Source organism: Chiloscyllium punctatum, chromosome 25 (assembly GCF_047496795.1).
Source record: "Chiloscyllium punctatum isolate Juve2018m chromosome 25, sChiPun1.3, whole genome shotgun sequence".
NCBI classification, from domain to species: Eukaryota; Metazoa; Chordata; class Chondrichthyes; order Orectolobiformes; family Hemiscylliidae; genus Chiloscyllium; species Chiloscyllium punctatum.
In genome coordinates this window covers 25,571,989-25,597,736 of record NC_092763.1, presented here as the reverse complement: position 1 = coordinate 25,597,736, position 25,748 = coordinate 25,571,989, and the positions used below count along the sequence as shown (strand labels likewise).

Genomic DNA, 25,748 nt, shown 5'->3' with positions numbered 1-25,748 from the left:
CCATGGTGCCATGAACCTGGCTACTGCCTTCCTCTGGTGAGCCATCTCCCCCAACATTATCCAAAACGGTCTCCCTGTTTTGGAGGGAGATGACCGCAGGGGACACCTGCACTGTGTTCCTGCTCTTTCTCTGCCTTTTGGTCACCCATCCCTTTCTTCTTCAGTAATTCTAATCTGTGGTGTGCCCAATTCACTAAACATGCTATCTATGACCCCCTCAGCATCGCAGATACACCACAGTGAATCCACTTACAGCTCCAGAGCTGTCATGCAGTTGAACAAGAGCTGCAGCTGGACACACTTCCTGCAGGTGAAGAAGTCAAATACATCATCCGTGTCCCTGAGCTCCCACATTGAGCAAGAGGAACATAACACGGCTCTGGGATCTCCTGCCATTTATAATCTGATGCTTAACTTAGTCCAACTATAATATCAAATAATAGATAAATGAAATGACAAAAAAAATCCCAATAAAAAAGAAAATCCTTTCCTTATCAACTCACCAGAGAATCTTTACACAGTACCACTAAGCTCTCAATCTCTTTTCTCTATTCTCATCGTTGTTAGAGATCCTGCCCACTATGGTGGTATCATCAGCAAACTTATACATTTCAATCACATTTCAGCTCACTGACTTTAACTGGACTGGTCTGTCCTACATACCACTGCCTCCCATGATAGAGACTATATGCCCTTCAAGTTCCTTCTGAGATCATCCCCTTTTCCTTTTCCTTCATCTTGAGTTTGATGTTCACCAGGTTGCCCCCTTCTTGGGGTTAGTTTATTGGTGTAACCATCACTGCCAGTCAACTACTGCTCACCATGCTGTGAACACTTATCCTCAGTCTTTGTTTATCACCACTGCCAACATGTGTGTTTGGGTGGATGAGGCTATCACCATTTTGAGTCCAACAGTGGAGATCTCGAGAGCTAGTGATGTTGAACAGTAAAACACTTAACATATTGCTGTAACTTTGTGTAGGGTAAGTTTGTTGATAATACAAAAATTGCAGGTGTAGTGGACAGCAAAGAAGGTTACCTCAGAGTACAATGGGATCTTGATCAGATGGGCAAATGGGCTGAGGTGTGGCAGAAAGAGTTTCGTTTAGATAAATGAGAAGTGCTGCATTTTTGAAAGTCACATCAGGGCAGGACTGAAACTTTTAATGGTAACACTTAATGCTAACAAAGAGATGCCTGAGTGCAGGTTCATAGTTCCTTGAAAGTGGAACAACAGGTAGATAAGATAGTGAAGAAGGGGGTTAGCAAATTTCACCCTGAGGATATTGGTGCCCCTCTGGTTCAGGTGAAGACCGTCCTGTTTGTAGAGGTCCCACCTACCCCAGAATGAACCCCAGCTATCCAGGAATCCAAAACTCTCCCTCCTGCACCATTCCTGTAGCCACTTGTTCAATTCCTCGCTCTTCCAATCCTCGCCTCGCACGCACATGGCACAGGCAACAAACCAGAGATAACAACTCTGTTTGCCCTAGCTCTAAGCTTCCATCCTAGCTCTCTGAATTTCTGCCTTAAATCCCCATCTCTCTTCCACCCTATGTCATTGGTGCCCATCCCTCCCCCTCAAGGTTCCATAAAACAAAATCAGAGACATCACCAACCCTGGCATCTGGGAGAGAACACACCAACCGTACGTCTCTTTCGTTCCCACAGAATCTCCTACCTGTCCCCCCCCAATGATTAATGCTCTGCTCCTATTCCCACTTCTCTTCTGAGCAACAGGGACAGACTCTGTCCCAGAGACCTGTGCCCCATTGCATCCCCCTGGTAACTCATCACCTCCCCCCCCCCCCACAACAGTATCCAAAACGGTATACTTGTTGATGAGGGGAATGGCCACAGGGCAACCCTGCACTGCCAGCTGATTCCCTTTCCAGCCCCTAACAGTAACCCATCTACATCCTTCTTGGATCTGAGGTATGACTACTTCCCTGTAATTCCTCTCAGTCACCCCTTCTGCCTCCCAAATGATCCGAAGATCATCCAGCAATAGTTCCAGTTCCCTAACACGGTTTTCAAGGAGCTGGAGTTGGGTGCACTTCTCGCAGATGCAGTCATCAGGGACAATTGTGGTGACCCTTACTTCCCACATTCTGCAGGAAGAACATTCTACTGCCCTAACCTCCATTCCCACTATCTTAAATTCCCAACGAGCTGACTGAAAACTAAAAGAGAGGGAAGAAAAGACTAGTCATCCTTTCAAGCTGACATACAGGAATTTGTTTTTGGTTAGAGGAGGAGGATGGGTGGGAGACACTATCCGAGTCGTGTTTTCAGTAAAGCAACCACCCAAATATAAAGCCTTAGTTACCCAGCAGCCCACCCCGACCCTGTTATCTTCCCATCAGGCCTCTGGTCCCCACTGCCACCACCGCCGAGAAAAGAAGAATGCTTGTCTTTATTGGTCAGTGCATTGAGTACAGGAGTTGGGAGGTCACATTGTGGCTGGACAGGACATTGGTTAGGCCACTTTTGGAATACTACATGCAATTTTGGTCTCCCCGCGACAGAAAAAAGATGCAGTGAAACTTGAAAGTGTTCAGCAAAGGTTTACAAGGATGTTTTGGAGATGCCGGTGTTGGACTGGGGTGTACAAAGTTAAAAATCACACAGCACCAGTTTATAGTCCAACAGGTTTAATTGGAAACACTAGCTTTTGGAACACTGCTCCTTCATCAGGTGGTTGAAGGAGCAACGGTCCGAAAGATAGTACTTCCAATTAAACCTGTTGGACTATAAACTGGTGTTGTGTGATTTTTAACTTTGTACAGGGATGTACAACTTTTTCATGCAGAGGGTGGTGCATGTATGGAATGAGGTGCCAGAGGAAGTGGTGGAGACTGGTACAATTACAATATTTAAGTCATCTGGATGGGTATAGAAATAGGAAGGGCCAAATGCTGGCAAATGGGACAAGATTGATTTCGGATATCTGGTTGGCATGGACGAGTGGGACCGAAGTGTCTGTTTCTATGCTGTACATCTCTGTGACTCTATAACTATAACTCTAAGTGAATCATTCTATCCATGCATGAAGTATTCCTTGACTCTCCTCTGACATTCTCAGGCTTCTCCATTATTCTCACACCATTTACAATGGGTGGTGCTAATCACATTCCTCAGAAACAGGACAGCACAGTGGCACAGTGGTTAGCACTGCAACCTCACAGCGTCAGAGATCTGGGTTCAATTCCCGCCTCAGGCAACTGTCTGTGTGGAGTTTGCACATTCTCCCCGTGTCTGTGTGGGTTTCCTCCGGGTGCTCCGGTTTCCTCCCATAGTCCAAAAATGTACAGGTTAAGTGAATTGGCCACGCCAAATTGCGTGTAGTGTTAGGTGAAGGGGAATGGATCTGGGTGGTATGCTGTTCGGAAAGTAATCTAAATAAAAACTGATTAATTTTGGGGCAGCACAGTGGTTAGCACTGCTGCCTCACAGCGCCTGAGACCCAGGTTCAATTCCCGCCTCAGGCGACTGACTGTGTGGAGTTTGCACGTTCTCCCCGTGTCTGCGTGGATTTCCTCCGGGTGCTCCGGTTTCCTCCCACAGTCCAAAGATGTGCAGGTCAGGTGAATTGGCCATGCTAAATTGCCCGTAGTGTTAGGTAAGGGGTAAATGTAGGGGTATGGGTCGGTTGCGCTTCGGCGGGTTGGTGTGGACTTGTTGGCCGAAGGGCCTGTTTTCACACTGTAACGTAATCTAATCTTAAAATAAATGAAAACCTTCCACCTCATTACAATAACTCCAAACCCAACACTGGATCCTTGGGAGAGGGAGCAGGAGAATGATGATGAGATCAGGATGAGAAGGAATTAAATAGAGATATTTAATTGCTTTTGCTCTAGAAAGTTGTCCCTGAACAGATACATTGAAGTTCATTCACAGAGGTCCCAAGCACTCTGTTCCCTTTGTTATCAGCTCAGAAATGGGAGAGGATTTTGGTGATAGTGGCCACAACTGCCTCACATTCTACATAGCTATGGAGAAAGAGAGGATTAGGCAAAATGGGAGGATATTTAATTGGGGAAGAGGAAACTATGATGCGATTAGACATGAGTTAGGAAGCATGGATTGGGAGCAATTGTTCCATGGTAAAGGCACTATAGACATGTGGAGACTGTTTAAGGAACAGTTGTTGCAAGTGATGAATAAATATGTCCCTCTGAGACAGGCAAGAAGTGGTAAGATAAAGGAACCTTGGATGACGAGAGCGGTGGAGCTTCTTGTCAAAATGAAGAAGGTAGCTTACATAAGGTGGAGGAAGTTAGGGTCAAGCTCAGCGCTACAGGATTACAGGCAGGCAAGGAAGGAGCTTAAAAATGGTCTGAGGAGAGCCAGGAGGAGGCACGAGTAAGGCTTGGCAGAACGGATTAAGCAGAACACAAAGGTATTTTACACTTATGTGAGGAATAAGAGAATGGTCAAAGAAAGAATAGGGCCGATCAGGGATAGCATAGGGAATTTGTGTGTGGAGTCTGAGGAGGTAGGGGAAGCCCTAAATGAGTTTTTTGCTTCTGTCTTTACAAAAGAAACGAACTTTGTAGTGAATGAAACCTTTGAAGAGCAGGTGTGCATGCTGGAATGGATAGAGGTAGAGGAAGCTGATGTGCTGAAAATTTTGTCAAACATTAAGATTGACAAGTCGCCAGGCCCGGACCAGATATGTCCTCGGCTGCTTTGGGAAATGAGAAATGCAATTGCTTCGCCGCTTGCGAAGATCTTTGCATTCTCGCTCTCCACTGGAGTCGTACCTGAGGACTGGAGAGAGGCAAATGTAATTCCTCTCTTCAAGTAAGGAAATAGGAAAATCCCTGGCAATTACAGACCAGTAAGTCTCACGTCTGCAAGGTGTTAGAAAGGATTCTGAGGGATAGGATTTATGACCATCTGGAAGAGCATGGCTTGATTAAATGCAGTCAACACAGCTTTGTGAGGGGCAGGTCATGCCTCACAAACCTTATCGAGTTCTTTGAGGATGTGACTAGAAAAGTTGATGAGGGTCGAGCTGTGGATGTGGTGTATATGGACTTCAGCAAGGCATTTGATAAGGTTCCCCATGGTAGGCTTATTCAGAAAGTCAGGAGGATTGGGATTCAGGGGAACATAACTGTCTGGATACAGAATTGGCTGGCCAACAGAAGACAGTGAGTGGTAGTAGAAGGAAAATATTCTGCCTGGAAGTCTGTGGTGAGTGGTGTTCCACAGGGCTCTGTCCTTGGGCCTCTATAGTTTATAATTTTTATTAATGACTTGGATGAGTCGATTGAAGGATGGGTCAGCAGGTTTGCAGACAACACAAAGGTTGCAGGTGTCATTGAGGGCTGTTGTAGGCTGCAGCGGGACATTGACAGGATGCAGAGATGGGCTGAGAGGTGGCAGATGGAGTTCAACCTGTATAAGTGTGAGGTGATGAACTTTGGAAGGTCGAATTTGAAAGCTGAGTACAGGATTAATCTTAGGATTCTTGGCAGTGTGGAGGAGGAGAGAGATCTTGGTGTGCAGGTACATAGATCCCTTAAAATGGCCCCCCAAGTGGACAGGGTTGTTAAGAAGGCATATGGTGTATTGGCTTTCATTAACAGGTGATTGAGTTTAAGAGACATGAGATCTTGTTGCAGCTCTATAAAACTTTGGTTAGACTGCACTTGGAATACGCGTCCAGTTCTGGTCGCCCTATTATAAGAAAGATGTGGATGCTTTGGAGAGGGTTCAGAGGAGGTTTACCAGGATGCTGCCTGGACTGGAGGGCTTATCTTATGAGGAGAGGTTGACTGAGCTTGGACTTTTTTCATTAGGGAAAAGGAGGAGAAGAGGTATACAAGATAATGCGAGGCATAGATAGAGTCGATAGCCAGAGACTATTTCCCAGGGCAGAAATGACTAACACGAGGGGTCATAGTTTTAAGCTGGTTGGAGGAAAGTATAGAGGGGATGTCAGAGGCGGGTTCTTTACACAGAGAGTTGTGAGAGCAAGGAATGCATTCCCAGCAGCAGTTGTGGAGGCAGGGTCACTGGGGACATTTAAGAGACTACTGGACATGCATATGGTCACAGAAATTTGAAGGTGCATACATGAGGATCAGTGGTCGGCACAACATCGTGGGCTGAAGGGCCTGTTCTGTGCTGTACTGTTCTATGTTCTAATTCCATTGAAATTCACAATAAAGATTTATAAAGTAATGAAGATGAGGATAGTTAACTAATGAGAGACATCATGTGATACTGTACTCCTGCATTCACTCAGACCAGGAAGATTGACTCTGCAGTTACCTGACTGTACAACCTCTGCAATAGGCTTGTCTTGTACATGAGCGATGTGTCCAAGGACTTAGAAGATGACGAATCCAACATACACACTCGTAGCACAATTAACAACACAGACAACAATGGTATCTCTGACACAGTTGTTATGGAATTTGTTGTAGGATGACAGAGTTATTAAAGGTCCCACGGCGACTGCAAGGGAATATAAAATTTGTGTTGCAGCATCTTTCCAAACCTGGTAAATCACATGAAAAATTAATCAGTGCTGAGAGATTTCCCTTCACCTCATTTAACTGATAAAACTACATTATTGTGAGGGTTGTGGAGTGGGTTGGGGGTTGGTCCCACAATGAATGAGTAATCTTCCTCTCTCTTAATCACATACACATAGACTAACCTCACACTTCCTTCTTATCGGAGATCATCAGCGGTACATTTCACAATAAAATAATCTGATTGGTGGATACGACTCTCCATCACTTTCCATGTTCACTCAGACCTCAGATGTTGATGAGAGTGAGGAGCACATTTTTCTCCAATTTCCCCCAATATTTATCCAGTCACTGAAAATGATTGATTCTTTTCCAAAACATTTCAGAAAGAAGCAATATGGAAGAAGTTTCATTGAATCCAGTTCCCTCTCATTCTTTCTGACCCAGTTTTCCAATCCCTTCTCCCCCATCACAACCCTTGCCAACCCATTCCATGACATTTTATCTTTTCCCTCCCTACCATAGCCCTCTCCAACCCTTCTCACCCCAAAGCAGCAGCATGATAGAAACTGTAAACTAACTCATTATGATTTATCATGGGGCTCTGTTAAAATTTGGCAACATCCAAACTGAATGTTCTGTAGCATTTAAACAAGAGCCCACTAAAGCAACAATCAGGTTGACAATTGACGATTCCAGGTTATCAACAAAATCAAACTGAAATAAAAAGCAACTATATTAAACAATGTGAACTTCAGTCAACTTGAATATTACACTTACCTCAGCATCAGCCAGTTTGGAGAAGTCTGATTGGCTCCCAATGTAGAATTGAATTCCTTTATTGGCTCCATCCAGGGTAAGCCCTTGGATCAGGAGTATGGTCAGAACCACGTATGGGAATGTCACGGTGAAATAAACCACCTGAGTGTGGAGAGTAACTTGTTAGATTTCCCTGTATTACTGGGACATCATTGACCACACTGAACTGTACACTAATAGGAGAGTAATCAATGTTGAGAATGAAACAGAAAGGGATATTTCCTCAACACTGCACCAGACTCAATGTCCATAGTTTAACAGCAGTAACCCCAACAAGACTCCTCTCCCACATCCAGATACTCAGTCTAACTCTCATTCACAATCCAGTTACCAGGCTCACACCCAGGTCTCATTGTTCCCACACACCTTCAGCTATTCAGCTTGTCCTTCACACAGTAAAATGGTTAGAACCAGTGAGATAATGATAATGTCTGCATCTCCTGAGTCTCCCGCAAGATGGATCACAGTACCACAGGGAACAGTGCTGCAGGGAGTAAACAGAATGATGGTGTGTTTTTGCTTTCTGATTTACATTACCTCAAACTTTATTTTGTTGCAGCAGTTGGACACTTTAAGCAAAACAGAGGGACAATTCCTTCTGCTATTCTCAAATGCCACCTCACCATCATCCTGATGTCTGGTTTAATCATGAACCTGGTTACAGCGTGACTATGGATATCTTCATTCCTGATGAAAGGCTCCGGCCTGAAACGCCAATTGTCCTGCTCCTCGGATGCTGCCTGACCTGCTGCACTTTTCCAGCAACATGCTCTCAACTCTGATCTCCAGCATTTGCAGACCTCACTGTCTCCATCCTGCTACCCAGTCCACTCTCATCCCAACCTCATCTCTTTTCTAATTGTCTACTTTTAGTTCCCCAGCCTGACCAGTCCCAGTGTCTCCTGGAGGAAGAGGTCAGCATCTGTACCACCGTGATGAAGAAGCCCCTGATCTGACACTCAGTCACCAACTCAAACATTGGCATGACATTTGTGTTGGAGGCTGGCATCAAACTAGGACCAACATGTGGTGAGTCACTGGCTGTGCGTAGACTACAACCAAACAAGAATGATTCATATTCCAGCTCAGTGCAGGGCAAGATCAACAGGAAGCCCTGTTCCAGGGGACTCAGGTGAAGTCTTCAGTGGGGATGTATACAGAAGAATGCTGACGAGGAGGGATGCTGAGATGCAGTGTGTATTAACGGACCTGTAAGACACTCCTGAACCTTCAGGATGGATGGCAGAATCAATCAAGACTTCATTGTGGCTGAAGACATTGTATGAAGCTTGATCTTTCCACAACCTCTCTCCAATCTCCCTCAACTGGTGCACACCCACTTCCACTGCTGCCACCATATGATTGGCAGTTTGGTATGTTTCAAATGGGGAGGCACGGTAGCTCAGTGGTTAGCACTGACACCTCACAGCACTAGGGACCGAGTTCAATTCCATCTTTGGGTGACTGTCTGTGTGGTGTTTGCGCATACTCCCCGTGTCTGCATGGGTTTCCTCCGAGTGCTCCAATTTCCTACACAATCTAAAGATGTTCAGTTTAAGTGCATTAGTCAGGAGTAAATGTAGGGGAATGGGTCTGGGTGAGTTATTCTTTGGAGAATCAGTGTGGACATGATCCTATGAATCTGTAACTATCCTGCTAAGTACACTGGGACTGTCCCAGTGTCCCAATGGCAAGTCCCAGTGAGCAGGAAAACTGCCCATCAGAAATGTCAATTTTAGATTAGATTAGATTAGATTACTTACAGTGTGGAAACAGGCCCTTCAGCCCAACAAGTCCGCACCGCCCCGCCGAAGCGTAACCCACCCATACCCCTACATCTACATTTACCCCTTACCTAACACTATGGGCAATTTAGCATGGCCAATTCACCTGGCCTGCACATCTTTGGACTGTGGGAGGAAACCGGAGCACCCGGAGGAAACCCACGCAGACACGGGGAGAACGTGCAAACTCCACACAGTCAGTCGCCTGAGGCGGGAATTGAACCCGGGTCTCAGGCGCTGTGAGGCAGCAGTGCTAACCACTGTGCCACCGTGCCGCCCACGGGCATTTCTTGGGCATTTCGCACATTAGAGTGAAATGTGTCAGGGTTTCCACAAAATCCCAATGGGTTTCTTTGGGCATATGTCTGCTCTCCAAGGATACAGAGATTAGAGGTTTTGGACTAACATTTCCCTCAGGCCTGAAGTGCTGATGAATATGGATTGGCCGCAACTCAATGAGACACTGTCAACATCACCTGGGAGAGAAACAGCCACTTCACATAAGGACTTCTCAATTCTAGTTTTATTGTCACAGAAATCTGTATTTTGTCATTAGTTTTAACTCTATTCAAGACTTGCCTTTCCTGAAGATTTGATTCCTTTTGATAATGCTGCCCCCATTATCAGACAGACCAGGAGCAGACAAAGAGCTAAATACCAGACTATCTCCCCAGTCTCATCCATTGAACTGGAACGGCGTAAAACCACTTTACTAAAAATAAAAGACAACAGAAACATGTATTATACAAGGACACTGTCCATTACACACAGAACCTATCAGACTAAAGCATCAAATGTACTTGGATTTGACTATAATTCAATTCAGTTTTATTTCAGAATAGAATATTAACATTAAAAATCAATGAAATACTTATTGATTTACTTCAGTTTCTATTTATTTCCTTTTAAATATCAAGCTTTTGGGATATTTTTGCAGGACAGATTGGAATGTGTACAGTGAATGAAAAATTAATACTAAAACAAAACATTATTGTCCTTATTCTTTTCATTGCTTAAATCTGTACTGATCTCTCACTGACCTGCTGGTGTTTGAGAACCAAGTGCAAGGTCATTTCTTTCTGTCAATATTTTCTCCATCCACCTTCATCTGGAATTTCTTTCTGAGAATGATCATTCTTCTTATGAATTAAACTACCACGTTCAGAAAAGGACAATTCTGTGCCCAGTGTTGGTCGAAGTATTGGAAACAGGACTTTATCTTCATTGTGGCCTTTGGATTACTCAGCTACAGTTTATTTACTTAAGCAGAGACCTCATTGTCATTACCTCTGACTTCTCTCGAGTTCTGTTCTGCCATATTCAAGGACAATGCTATTTCTCAAACTGTGTCAGGAACTCAGTGGAAATGCTTGCAGTTTTTCACCTGTTCACAACTCTAACTGCTAAGCTCTCTCTCTCTCTCTTTAAATTCCTTACATTTAAAATGGCTGGACAGTTTACTCGAAGCTACAATGAACTCTCCAGTAACTTCACTGAGCCCTTGTTCCATGCTGATAGCTTTCTGTAATCTCCAATACCTTGGAACTGTCATGTTGTTCATCCTACACAATGTCTGACAGTGGAATACGTTTTGGTTTAATATTATGTTCTGATTTCAAATGATGAGAATCAGAGCCACTGTTTCACTCTGACTGACTCAGCATGGAGGAGGTTACAGAGAGATCACAGCATAACCTAGGAGATTACAAAGTTAAAAATCACACAACACCAGGTTTTAGTCCAACAGGTTTAATTGGAAGCACACTAGCTTTCGGAGCAATGCTCCTTCATCAGGTGATTGGAGTATCTGGTGTTGTGTGATTTTTAACTTTGTACACCCCAGTCCAAAACCGGCATCTCCAAATCTAGACTAGACAGGATTGAGGTTCACAAGGAGGAGGCGTTAGCAATTCTGGAAAGTGTGAAAATAGATAAGTCCCCTGGGCCGGATGGGATTTATCTGAGGATTCTTTGGGAAGCCAGGGAGGAGATTGCAGAGCCTTTGGCTTTGATCTTCATGTCATCATTGTCTACAGGAATAGTACCAGAAAACTGGAGAATAGCAAATGTTGTCACCTTGTTCAAGAGGGGGAGAAGAGACAACCCTGGTAATTATAGACCAGTGAACCTTACTTCAGTTGTAGGTAAAGTGTTGGAAAAGAGATTAGATTTATAATCGTCCCAAGAGGAATAAGTCACATAGAGCATAGAGAACATAGAGAAATACAGCATAGAACAGGCCTTTTGGCCTGATGTTGAGTTGATGATTAATCCTAATGTAAAAGAAAATAACTTAACCTATGCACCCCTCAATTCACTGCTGTCCACGTGCATGTCCAACAGTCACTCAAATGTCCCTAATGACTCTGCTTCCACCACCGCTTCCACCGCTGCAACTCATGCCATGCATTCACAACTCTTTGCACAAAGAACCGTCCTCTGACATCCCCTAAATACCTTTTTCCTAATAACTTAAAACTATGACCTCTTGTGCCAGACAATCCTGCCCTGGGGAAATGTCTCTGCCTATTGAATCTATCCATGCCTCTCGTTACATTTTATACCTTGATCAAGTCACCTCTCTTCCTCCTTTTCTCCAGAAAAAATTTTCCGAGCTCAGTCAACCTCTCTTCATAAGGCAAGCCCTCCAGTCCAGGCAGCATCCTGATAAACCTTCTTTGCACCCTCTCCAATACCTCTGTATCTTTCCTACAGTAGGGCAACCAGAACTGGACACAATATTCCAAGTTTGATCTCACCAGGGACTTATAGAGCTGCGACTAACCTTGTGGCTCTTAAACTCCATCCCTCTGTCAATAAAAGCCAAAACACCATCTGCTTTCTGAATAACCCTATCCACTTGGGTGGCAACTTTGAGGGATCTATGTACTTGCACACCTAGATCCCTCTGTTCCTCCACACTGACAAGAATCCTGTCTTTAATCTTATATTCAGCATTCAAGTTCAACCTTCCAAAATGCATCACTTCGCATTTATCCAGGTTGAACTCCATCTGCCATTTCTCAGCCAAGCTCTGCATCCTGTCTATGTCACGCTGCAAACTGCAACAGCCCTCAATGCTATCAATGGCACCTTCAACCTTTGTGTCATCTGCAAATTTACGAACCCATCCATCAACCTCCTCATTCAAGTCATGTATAAAAATTATAAAGAGCAGAGGCCTAAGAACAGAGCCCTGTGGGACACCACTCAACACTAACTTCCAGACAGAATACTTTTCATCTACAACCAATTCTGCATTCAGATAGCCAAATCTCCCTGTATCCCATACCTTCTGATTTTATGAATGAGCCTACCATGGGGAACCTTATCAAATGCCTTTCTGAAGTCCACATACACCACATCCACTGCTCAACCTTCATCAACCTGTCTCGTCACCTCCTCAAAGAACTCAATAAGGTTATGAGGCATGACGTGCCCCTCACAAAGCCATGCTGACTGCCTTTAATCACACTGTGCTTTTCCAAATAGTCATAATTCCTATCCCTCGGAATTCTTTCCAAAACCTTGCTGACCACAGACGTAAAACTGACTTGTCTGTAATTGCCAGGGACTTCCTTCTTGAAAAGAGGAACGACATTCACCTTCTTCCAATCCTCCAGTATGACTCCCATGGAGAATGAGGAAGCAACATGGGAAGTCAACACGGTTATGTGAAGGGTAGGTTGAGCCCCACAAACCTTATTGAGTTCCTTGAGTTGGTGACCAGACAGATGGATGAAGGTAAAATGGTTGATGTGTGTATGTGGATTTCAGTAAGGTATTTGATAAGGTTCTCCATGGTAGGCTTTTGCGCAAAATACAGAGGCATGAGTTTAAGGGCAATTTAGCAGTTCGGATCCGAAATTGGCCAGCTGAAAGAAGACAGAGATGGTGCTTATGGGAAATGTTCATTCTAGCATTCATTTACTAGTGGTGTACTGCGAGGATCTGTGTTGGGGCCACTGCTTTGTGTCATTTTTATAAATGACCTGGATGAGGGCATAGAAGGATGGGTTAGTTAATTTGCAGATGACACTAAGGTTGGTGGAGTTGTGGATAGTGCTGAAGGATGTTGCAGATTACAGAGGGACATAGATAAGTTGCAGAGCTGGGATGAGAGGTGGCAAATAGAGTTTAATGCAGAAAAGTGTGAGGTGAATCACTTTGGAAGAAGCAACAGGAATAAAGAGTACCGAGCTCATGGTAAGATTGCTGGTGGCGTAGATGAGCAGAGATCTCGGTGTCCATGTAGTTGGTCTCTAGGCTGAGAGGGTTTTTAAGAAGGCAAACAGTGTGTTAGCTTTTATTGGTAGAGGTATTGGGTTTCGGAGCCACGAGGATATGCTGAGCTGTACAAAACTCTGGTGTGGCCACACTTGGAGTAATGTTTACAGTTCTGTTCACCGCATTATGGGAAGGACGTGGAAGCTTTGGAAAGGGTTCAGAGGAGATTTACTAGGATATTGCCTGTTATGGAAGGTAGGTTGTATGAGGAAAGGCTGAGGGATTTGAAGCTGTTTTCATTAGAGAGAAGAAGGTTGAGAGGTGATTTAATTGAGACATATAAGATAATCAGCAGATTAGATTGTGTGGACAGGGAGAGCCTTTCTCCGCAGATGGTAATGGCTAGCACGAGGAGACATAGCTACAAATTGAGGGGTGATAGATATAGGACAGAGGTCAGAGGTAGTTTCTTTATTCAGAGTAATAGGAGCATGGAACGCACTGCCTGCAACAGAAGTAGACTCGCCAACTTTAAGGGCATTTAAATGGTCATTGGATAAACATATGGATGAAAATAGAATAGTGTAGGATGGATGGGCTTCAGATTGGCTCCATAGGTCAATGCAATGTCGAGGGCCAAAGGGCCTGTTCCATACTGTAATGTTCTATGTTCTATGAAGTAGGCAGAGAGGAAATGGAGGCTGCAGAGAAGAAGAGGAAAGAAATGAAAAATAGGGGAGAAGGAGCAGTCTGTAGATATGGGGGGGGGCAATGGAGGTTGCAGGATTAGGAACACCAATGAATAACCTGAAAAGAAGAGAGAACAGTTAAACCTGTTCACAATGGAAACTTCAGGATCATTTTTGCAAACAGAACACAAGTGCTCTGCAAAGCGGTCTCCAAGCCTACATTTTGTCTCCCCAGTGTAGAGGAGACCACATTGTACACATGACCCTGAGCTTCCAATTGCCTGTCACTTTAACATCCCAATGTGTACCCACAGCAACATTTCTATTTCAGGCCTTCTACAGTGCTCCAGCAAGGGACAGTGCCAGCTCAAAGAACAACATCACATTTTCTGCTCTGGGATCCTGCAGTCTCAACATCGAGTTCAATAATTTTTGAAACCTGACTTCATCCCTCCATGATTCTTACCCATCCCATACCTGGTCCTGTTATCACATGGGTTGTTTATTGCACAGTCACCCATTCCCACATACCCCTAGACCCATTACTACATTGTATGGGTTGTATTCAACACAACAAACACATTTTCTCTTCTTAACTTTTATTATCACGCATTCAGCTTTTCTTCTGACCTAGCTTGCTCTGTACAATCTCCATGTTTCACTACCCTTTTCATATCTCTCTCTCTCTCTCTCTCTCTCTCTCTATTTTGGATTCATTGCCATGTATCCGCTCACCTCTCCCCACACCCCCGATTTCAGCTTCAGCATTAATAGCAGTTTTTTCTGAGCTGCTAACAGTTTTGATGAAGAGTCACCAGTCTCACTACATTACTTCTGCTTTCTTCACATGGATGCTGCCAGATCTGCTGAGTTTCACCAGCTATTTCAGTTTTCGCTTCAGGTCTCTAGCATCTGCAGTTCTTTGTTTCATTATGTAAGTAATGGAGAAAACAGCAAGTGTAAAAAGAATAGAAAGAGTAGACAATATAATCCTTTAAGCCTACTCCCCCTATCAGAAAACAATTATGGTCAACGTTAATATTTATGTGTGATTGTCTTTCCTCAAACACAATCATTTCAGCAGCATTTTTGACATCCGGTCTATACAAAAGTGATCAATTTGCCATATTTTGACATCTGGAGGAATGACATCATTAGTCACCAATTGCTTTCAAAGATATTAGGTTGTATGCCATCATGTCAAGCAATTTAATGATCAAAGTAATTCAAAGCACCCAACTGGAAATGTGTGTATTTGTGATTTACTCATTAAGTACAATTGTTGTCAAGAAGCTGGTCCCTTTTTCCTAAAAGCTGTTCCTTTTCTCAAGGATACTGTGTTCTTGATATTTTTCAGAGGGCTCGTAAGTGGGCTTGACTCTGATCAAACTAGTTTGGTACAGAGACGAAAAGGATTTTGAGAGGTCTTTTGTTTATATGTAAACAGATGAGACTTCAGGCCAAAGTGGTCATGTTTTAGAAGTGGCCTGTATAATGAAAGGGGAGTGGTCAGCTCTCTAGCTGAGCAGTTCAGTCCAGAACTAGTGGGGAGTTCAACAGTGAGCTGTGTGGAAACAGGCTCTCTCTCCTTCTGCTCTTCTAACTTCAACCTGTCAGCATTTGTTACCCTTGCACTGTGTTTTAAAGCGACTTTGCTTATTGGGACTGTTGTGTGTATTTGGAACAGCATAACTAAGTCGACTTTGGATAGACCGAGTTCTATAGGGCTTCTTTGTGCTACATGATATAATTTCGTGAATACATTTTTGTCTATTTTAAAACCTGATAGTCAACCTCACTAATTTACTCCAGGTAATTTTCACTGTACACTTACCGAAACACATTGCAAAGTTATGGTCTGGGCTGTCTGCTTAAGAATGTTTTGAGTGGTCTGGCCTAGTCCACAACAGTTGGAACTGCACCCATCCAGGCAAGTGAAGAGAATTCTATCACACTCCTTATTGAGTCTTGTAGATGGTGGACAGGCTTTGGGGAGTGAGGAGGCGAGTTACTTGTTGCAGTATTCCTAACCCCTGACCTGTTCTTATAGCCACAATATTTAAAGTAGGTAGACAAATGGAAAGCTGGTAGAATACAGCAGGCCAGGCACCATCAAGAGGTGAGGAAGCCGATGTTTCAGGTTGAAATCCTTCATCAGGAATATTGCAGGGGGGAGGGAGCTCAGGAATAAATAGAGGCAGAGATGCTGGGAGAAGGTAAGTGGGAGGGTGCTAAGTGGGTCCAGCTTGTGGGTAATTGTGATAAGTCAATGGGAAGGGTGGATCAGATGGGTGGGAAGGAAGATGGACAGGTTGAATCAGGTCAAGGGGAGGGATTGGAGAGGGAGGTTTAGATGGGAATGTTATTTGAAATTTTGGAACAGCTTGTCCAGTTCAGTTTCACTTGTCAATGATAAATATCTTGATATTGAGATCTTGATAATGAGAGATTCAGAGATGGTGAGGGTATTAAATATCAAGGGAAGATGGTTAGTTTCTGTTTTATTGGAGATGGTCATTGCCTGGCACTTGTGTGGCAGAAATGTTATTTCTCACATGTCAGCCCAAGCCTGGATGTTGTCCATGTCTTGTTGTATTGGACATGAACAGCTTCAGTGCCTGAGGAGTCACAAATGGTGAACATTCTGCATTCATCAGTGAACATCCCCAGTTCTGACCTTACGATGGAGGCAATGTCATTGATGAAGAAGCAGAAGATGGTTGAGCCTTAGACATGACCCTGTGGAACTCCTTCAGAGCTATGCCAGAGTGAGATGACTGACCTTCAACCACTACAAACATCCTCCTTTGTGCTAACCAGCAGAGAGCTTTCCCCTCATTCCTGTTGACCTAGGGCTCCTTGGAGGCACATTCGGTCAAATGTGGCCTTGTGTCAAATATAGTCATTCTCACCTCAGCTGTTTTGTCCATGATTAGCCAAAGCTGAAATGAGATCAGGGACTAAGTTATTCTGTTGAAACCCCAAATGAATGCCTGGAGACAATGTTTTGCTGAGCAGCTGCTGTTTGACATCACTATTGATGATGTCTTCCATCATCTTGTTTATGGAGCCAGAGTTCATCCTCTCTGACTGCTTTTCATTTTGTTGTCTTTGTTTCTCTTTCTTGTTTTCTTTTCTTTCTGTACCTTTACTTACCTCTTGCCCCGAGCTCTGACAGCATTGGAAGTGGTGCGAGTCCAGTGTGGACTTTGAGTGAACCTATTGTGCTGACATTGAACAGGCCCAGTGACGGTTCTTGAGTGGATCCAGCATACGATCCTTGAGTGGGCCAAGCATAGACCTCAGGAAAGGTCTGCGTGTGGTCCTCGAGTGGACCCAGCATGGATCTCAGACAAGACCAACGTGTAATCCTCTAGTGATCCCAATGTGGACCTTAGGCAAGACCAGCGTGCAGTCATCAAGTAGGCCAAGCATGGACCTCAGGAAAGGCCTATGTGTGGTCCTCGAGAAGGCTCAGCATGGACCTCAGACAACACCGGCATGCAGTCATCAAGTGGGCCCAGTGTGGACCTCAGGTGAGATGAGCGTGCAGTCCTCAGGTTGGCCAAGCATGGACCTCAGGAAAGACCAGCATGCAGTCTTCGAGTAGGCCAAGCATGGACCTCCAGTGAGCCATTACATTTTTCTGGAGCATGTATAGGGATAGCATAGGGTTTGACCACTGCTACATTGACCGAGGAAATGTTGGCGAGGGAGGGCCAGCAGCAAAAGATGATACCTGAGGATCAGCGACTTGGGTCCTGCTCTGGCACAAGGGTATTTCAGCAATATCAATAAGGTGGGCCCAGAGGTGAGAGACATGACTCCAGCATTGGTTTGTCTGGCACAGGCAGTAACGGAGGAGAATCAGCCCAACAGCAAAAGATGGCGCCCGATGATTGCTGACTTTGATGTTGGTTGAGTTTGGTGCAGATGGCGGTGAAGTGGTGGTGAAGTGATGGTGATGCAGGCCTCATTGATGATGAGCTGGCTCTGGACAGAGCGGCACTCTTCAAGCTTTATCTACTCATATTATTCAAAATAGCACCGCAACATGGAGACAACTGAAAACCTCTCTCTGTATTTTGTTGTATTCTTCCATGTGATAATAAAATTGTTTATTCATTCACTTTAGTGATGATTAATTTTACCTTTTCTTGGTTCCCTCATAATTTGATGCAGATCAGGTCTAGCAGCTATGTCCTTTTCGAATCAACTTGTCCAATCTTTAACAGTGTTACTGAGTTACTCTAGAGTCATAGAGTCATAGAGATGTACAGCTTGGAAACAGACCCTTCAGTCCAACCCATCCAGGCCGACCAGATATCCCAACCCAATCTAGTCCCACCTGCCAGAACCTGGTCCATATTCCTCTGAACCCTTTCTATTCATAAACCGATCCAAATGCCTTTTAAATGTTGCAATTGTACCAGCCTCCACCACATCCTCTGGCAGCTCATTCCATATACGTACCACCCTCTGTGTGAAAAAGTTGCCCCTTAGGTCTCTTTTATATCTTTCCCCTCTCACCCTAAACCCATTCCCTCGAGTTCTGGATTCCCAAAACCCAAGTAAAAGACTTTGCTTATTTACCCTATCCATGCCCCTCATGATTTTGGAAACATCTATAAAGTCACCCCTCAGCCAGCTTCCAACGCTCCAGGGAAAACGGCCCCAGCTTGTTCAGCCTCTCCCTATAGCTCAAATCCTCCAACCCTGGCAAATTCCTTATAAATCTTTTCTGAACCCTTTCAAGTTTCACAACATCTTTCCAATAGGAAGGAGACCAGAATTGCATGCAATATTCCAACAGTGGTCGAACCAATGTCATGTACAGCCACAATATAACCTCTCAACTCCTGTACTCAATACTCTGACCGATAAAGGAAAGCATACCAAACTCATTCTTCACTATCCTATCTACCTGCGACTCCACTTTCAAGGAGCTATGAACCTGCACTCCAACGTCTCTTTGTTCAGCAACACTCCCTGGGACCTTACCATTAAGTGTAGAAGTCCTGCTAAGATTTGCTTTCCCAAAATGCAGCAGCTCACATTTATCTGAATTAAACTCCATCTGTCACTTCTCAGCCCATTGGCCCATCTGGTCAAGATCCTGTTGTAATCTGAGGTAACCTTCGTCACTGTCCACTACACCTCCAATTTTGGTGTCATATGTAAACTTACTAACTCTACCTCTTATGCTCACACCCAAATCATTTATATAAATGACGAAACATAGTAGATCCAGCACCGATCCTTGTGGCACTCCACTGGTCACAGGCCTCCAGTCTGAAAAACAACCCTCCATCACCTCCCTCTGTCTTCTACCTTTGAGCCAGTTCTGTATCCAAATGGTTAGTTCTCCCTGTATTCCATGAGATCTAATCTTGCTAACCAGTCTCCCATGAGGTACCATGTTGAACACCTTTCTGAAGTCCGTATAGATCACATCTACCGCTCTGCCCTCATCAATCCTCTTTGTTATTTCCTCAACAAACTCAACTGAGTTTGTGAGACATGATTTCCCATGAACAAAGCCATGTTGATTATCCTTAATCAGTCATTTCCTTTCCAAATACATATACATCCTATCCCTCAGGATTCCCTCCAACAACTTGCCCACCGGTCTATAGTTCCCTGGCTTGTCTTTACCACCCTTCTTAAACAGTGGCACCACGTTACCCAACCTCCAGTCTTCAGGCACCTCACCTGAGACTATCAATGATACAAATATCCCAGCAATCACTTCTCTAGCTTCCCACAGAGTTCGAGGGTACACCATTCAGGTCCTGGAGATTTATCCACCTTTAACTGTTTCAAGACATCCAGCACTTCCTCCTCTGTAGTATGGACATTTTTCAAGATGTCATCATCTATTTCCCTACATTCTATATCTTCCATGTCCTTTTCCACAGGAAATATTGATACAAAATATTCGTTTAGTATCTCCCATTTTTTGCAGCTCCATACAAAGGCCACCTTGCTGATCTTTGAGGGGCCCTATTCTCTCCCTAGATATCCTTTTGTCCAATGTATCTGTAAAAACCTTTTGGATTCATGAGAAAGCTTTGGCAAATAGAATTAAGGAAAATCCAAAGAGTTTTTACAAATACATTAAGGACAAAAGGGTAACTAGGGAGAGAATAGGCCCCTCAAAGATCAACAAGGCGGCATTTGTGTGGAGCCACAGAAAATGGGGAAGATAATAAATGAATATTTTGCATCAATATTTGCTGTGGAAAAGGAGATAGAAGATATAAACTGTAGGGAAATAGATGGTGACATCTTGCAGGTAAATGCGAGATGCTGCATTTTGAGAAAGCAAATCAAAGTAGGAATTATACACTTATTAGTAAGGTCCTAGGGAGTGTTACTGAACAAAGAGACCTTGGAGTGCAGGTTCATATCTCCTTGAAAGTGGAGTCACAGGTAGATAGAATAGTGAAGAAGACGTTTGGTATGCTTTCCTTTATCGGTTAGAGTATTGAGTACAGGATTTGGGAGGTCATGTTGCGGCTGTACAGTACATTGGTTAGACCACTGTTGGAATATTGCACACAATTCTGATCTCTTTCCTATCGGAAAGATGTTGTGTAACAATGTTGTGTAACTTGAAAGGGTTCAGAAAAGATTTACAAGGATGTTGCCAAGGTTGGAGGATTTGAGCTACAGGGAGAGGCTGAACAGGCTGGGGCTGTTTTCCCTGGAGCGTTGGAGGCTGAGGGGTGACCTTATAGAAGTTACAAAATTAAAAGGGGCATGGATAGGGTAAATAGGCAAAGTATTTTCCCTGGGGTCAGGGAGTCCAGAACTAGAGGGCATGGGTTTAGGGTGAGTGGGGAAAAATCTAAAAGAGACCTTAGGGGCAACTTTTTCACATAGAGGGTGGTACGTGTATGGAATGAGTTGCCTGAAGAAGTGCTGGAGGCTGATATAATTGGATGTGTTTATGAATAGGATGGGTTTGGAAGGATATGGGCCGGGTGTTGGCAGGTGGGACTAGATTGGGTGGGGATATCTGGTCGGCAGGGACGGGTTGGACCGAAGGGTCTGTTTCCATGCTGTACATCTCTATGATGCTATGAGTAGGTCAGGTTTTGCATCTTCTCCAGTAGGAACATCCACATACTGAATCAAAACATTTTCTTGTACACACTTAACAAATTCCTCTCCATCTAAACCCTTCACACTAGGGCAGTCCCAGTCTATGTTTGGAAAGTTATAATCCCCTACGATAACCACCCTATTATTCTTACAGATAGCTGAGATCTCCTTACAAATTTGTTCTCGATTTCCCTCTGACTATTAGGGTGTCTATAATACAATCCCAATAAGGTGATCGTCCCTTTCTTATTTCTCAGTTCCACCCAAATAACTTCCCTGGATGTATTTCCGGGAATATCCTCCCTCAGCACAGCTGTAATGCTATCCCTTATCAAAAACGCCACTCCCCCTCCTCTCTTGCCTCCCTTTCTATCCCTCCTGTAGCATTTGTATCCTGGAGCATTAAGCTGCCAGTCCTGTCCATCCCTGAGCCATGTTTCTGTAATTACTAAAATATCCAAGTCCCATGTACCTAACCATGCCCGGAGTTCATCTGCCTTCCCTGTTAGGCCCCTTGCATTGAAATAAATGCAGTTTAATATATTAGTCCTACCTTGTCCCTGCCTGCCCAGACTGTTTGACTTGGTTCTATTATCAACTGTACCAGTCTCAGATTGATCTCTTCCCTGTTAGGCCCCTTGCATTGAAATAAATGCAGTTTAATATATTAGTCCTACCTTGTCCCTGCCTGCCCAGACTGTTTGACTTGGTTCTATTATCAACTGTACCAGTCTCAAATTGATCTCTTTCCTCACTATCTCCCTGGGTCCCACCCCCCCACCTTATTAGTTTAAATCCTCCCGAGCATCTCTAGCAAATCTCCCTTCCAGTATATTAGGTGCAATTTAGGTGCAATCCGTCTTTCTTGTACAGGTCACTTCTACCCCAAGAGATTCCAATGATCCCTAACTGTGAATCCTTCTCCTATACACCAGCTCCTCAGCCATGCATTCATCTGCTCTATCCTCTTATCCCTGCCCTCACTAGCTTGCAGCACCAGGAGTAATCCAGATATCACTACTCTCAAGAACATCCTTTTCAAATTCCTGCCTAACTCTCTGTAATCTCCCTTCAGAATCTCAACTTTTTCCCTTTCTATGTTGTTGGTTCCAAAGAGGACAATGACCTCCTGCTGGCCCCTCTCCCCATTGAGAACATTCTGCACCTTCTCTGAGACATCCTTGATCTTGGCACCAGGGAAGCAACACACCATTCTGATTTTTCACTGCTGGCCCCAGAAACATCTGTCTGTACCTCGGACTAGAGAGTCCCCTAACACAATTGATCTGTTCGAACCCGATGTGCTCCTCATTGCATTAGAGCCAGTCTCAATACCAGAAACTAGGCTGTTTGTTCTACGTTCCCTTGAGAATCCATCACCTACATTTTCCAAAACAGCATACTTCTTTGAAATGGGGATAGCCACAGAAGACTCCTGCACAAACTGCCTACCTCTCTTACCTGTCCTCGAATTAACCCATCTATGTGACTGTGTCTGTGACTTTTCCCCCTTTTTATAAATGAAATCCATCAAATACCTTGCTGTTGCAAATTCCTCATTGCCTATAACTGTCTCTCCAAATGATCCATTCGATCTGATAGGATTCGCAACCAACAGCATTTATTGCAGATATAATCCACAGTAACCCGTAAACTCTCCTTAAACTCCCACAACTGACAAGAAGCGCATATCACTCCACGAAAGGCCATATTTGCTCCTTCAAAGTCTACAGACCCAGAAAATAACACCGTCTTATTCCTTTACAAAACACTGCTCCAAGTTAAATTAATAGTTAGGCTTATATTTTAAGTTTAATCAAGAGGTCTGGAAATTGGACATTGAAGTCAACCAGCCAGAGTACATTCTGCACCCTCAGTATTTCATCCAAGTGTTCACCAACCAGGAGCAATGCTGTTACATCAGTCAAATTGGTGCTGGTGGAGGAGGTCAGTAGATGACACTGTGATGTTTCCCATGTTTAGCCCTGATGCTACAAGACTTTGCTGGATCTGGAATCAAGGTTAAGGAATCAAGGTCAAAGTAAGTACTGCACCTTTGGGAGTCCTGCTGCATGTTTCATCTGCTCCCCACCAACTGAAGCAGTCTGCCCACGGCAGGGGTGATTGGAAGGAAGCAAACAGGTAGTACAGACTGTGGGCGAGGATGCAGGCCGCGTAACCGATGGAAGCGGTAACAACAAGGATCATGGTGAGCCCCACACCTTCATATACAACAGGGAAGAGTAGATTAGTTTGTGAACTATTAATTTGAAATAATTTCTTTGACATGGATTTGACTTAGAACATAGAATATAGAACATAGAACATTACAGCGCAGTACAGGCCCTTCGGTCTTCAATGTTGCACTGACCTGTCATACCAATCTGAAGCCCATCTAACCTACACTATTCCATGTACGTCCATATGTGTGTCCAATGATAACTTAAATGCACTTAAAGTTGGCGAATCTACTACTGTTGCAGGCAAAGCATTCCATGCCTCTACTACTCTCTGAGAAAAGAAACTACCTCTGACATCTGTCCCATATCTATCACCCCTTAATTTAAAGCTATGCCCCCTCGTGCTCACTGTCAACATACTTGGAAAAAGACTTTCTCTGTCCACCCTATCTATTATCTTTTATGTCTCTACTAAGTCACCTCTCAACCTTCTTCTCTCTAACGAAAACAGCTTCAAGTCCCTCAGTCTTTCCTCATAAGACCTTCCCTCCATACCAGGCAACATCCTAGTAAATCTCCTCTGCACCCTTTCTAAAGCTTCCATATCCTTCTTATAATGTGGTGACCAGAACTGTACACAATACTCCAAGTGCGGCCGCACTAGAGTTTTGTACAGCTGTAGCAGAACCTCATGGTTCCGGAACTCGATCCCTCTATTAATAAAAGCTAAAACACTGTATGCCTTCTTAACAACCCTGTCAACCTGGGTGGCAACTTTCAAGGATCTGTGTACCTGGACACTGAGATCTCTCTGCTCATCGACACTACCAAGAATCTTACCATTAGCCCAGTATTTTGCATTCCGGTTACTCCGACCAAAGTGAATCACCTCACACTTACCGCATTAACCTCGATTTGCCACTTCTCAGCCCAGCTCTGCCGCTTATCTATGTTTCTCTGTAACCTGCAACATCCTTCGTCACTATCCACAACTCCACCGACCTTAGTGTCATCTGCGAATTTACTAACCCACCCTTCTATGCCCTCATCCAGGTCGTTTATAAAAATGACGAACAGCAGTGGACCCAACACTGACCCTTGCGGTACACCACTAGTAACTGGACTCCAGGATGAACATTTCCCATCAACCACCACCCTCTATCTTCTTTCAGCAAGCCAATTACTGATCCAAACTGCTATATCCCCCACAATCCCATTCCTCTGCATTTTGTACAATAGCCTACTGTGGGGAACCTTAGCAAACGCTTTGCTGAAATCCATATACACCACACCAACCAGTTTACTCTCATCTACATGTTTGGTCACCTTCTCAAAGAAGTCAGTAAGGTTTGTCAGTAAAGTCATTGTATTTTGCTGAAATTAGATTTTCTCTGAAATTATTAGTGGGATGTGGGTGTCTCTGGCTGGCCAGCATTTACTGCCCTTGAGAAGGTGGTAGTGAGTTGCCATCTTGAATTGCTCCAATCCACCTGCCGAGGGGTAACCCACAATGCCATTATGGAGGAAATTCCAGCATTTAGACCCAGCCATGGTGAAGAAACAGCAATCAATTTTCAAGTCAGGATGGTGAATGGCTTGGAGGGGACCCTGAAGGTTGTGTTCCCATGCATTTGCTGTCCTTGTCCTTCAGGATGGAAGTGGTTGTGTGTTTACAAGGTGCTGTCTGAAGGTCTTTGGTGAAGTTCTGAAGTACATGTTGTAGACAGTATACACTGCTGCTTTGAGTTTTGGTGGTGGAGGCAATGGCTGTTTGTGGATATTGTGCTAATCAAGCTGGCTGCTTTGTGTTGGATGGTGTCAAGCTACTTGAGTGTTGTTGGAGCTGCACCTATCCAGCTAAATGGGGAGTATTCCATCACACTCCTGAGTTGTGCCTTGCAGATGGTCAGCAGGCTTTGGGGATACAGGAGGTGAGTTATGGGCCACAGTAATCCTAGCATCTGACCTGTTTGTGTAGCTACTGTGTTTACATGGTGTTTATTTTGAAACTGGAAATACAGGAAGACCAGTGAGACTGTTCAGGGTGACCAGAGCTGGGAGAAATGTCACTGCTTCAACTCATTCCACATCAACGTTTGAGAAACATGTAAAGTGTGGTCAGTTTAATTTCACCTCACTCGTAAGACTTCAATCAATTACACTTCTTGACTGAGTTAGGTGAGACAATTGATGAGTCTTTTAATCCTATATGGCTGCAAGATCACTGAGGGCATGCATTTTTACAAATTTCAAAGAGTTCATTCATTTTGTTGCAATTAGTACAAAGAGTAATTGTGAGTGTCTGACCTCAGTGACACTCATGCCTCGAATAATTTAACTAAAACATTGCATATTGAAAAGACAGAGCTTCCTTCATTTGTTTTCCATCAGAATAGTGGTTACATGACAAAAAAAAAATCAAGCCTTATTACTGCATTGAATGACAAT

General features: G+C 44.0%; 1 pseudogene; it reads right to left on the bottom strand.

The window, feature by feature from the left end:
* The window catches only part of LOC140495630 (sodium- and chloride-dependent neutral and basic amino acid transporter B(0+)-like), an 85,612-nt pseudogene that overhangs the window by 39,503 nt on the left and 20,361 nt on the right, over positions 1 to 25,748 (bottom strand).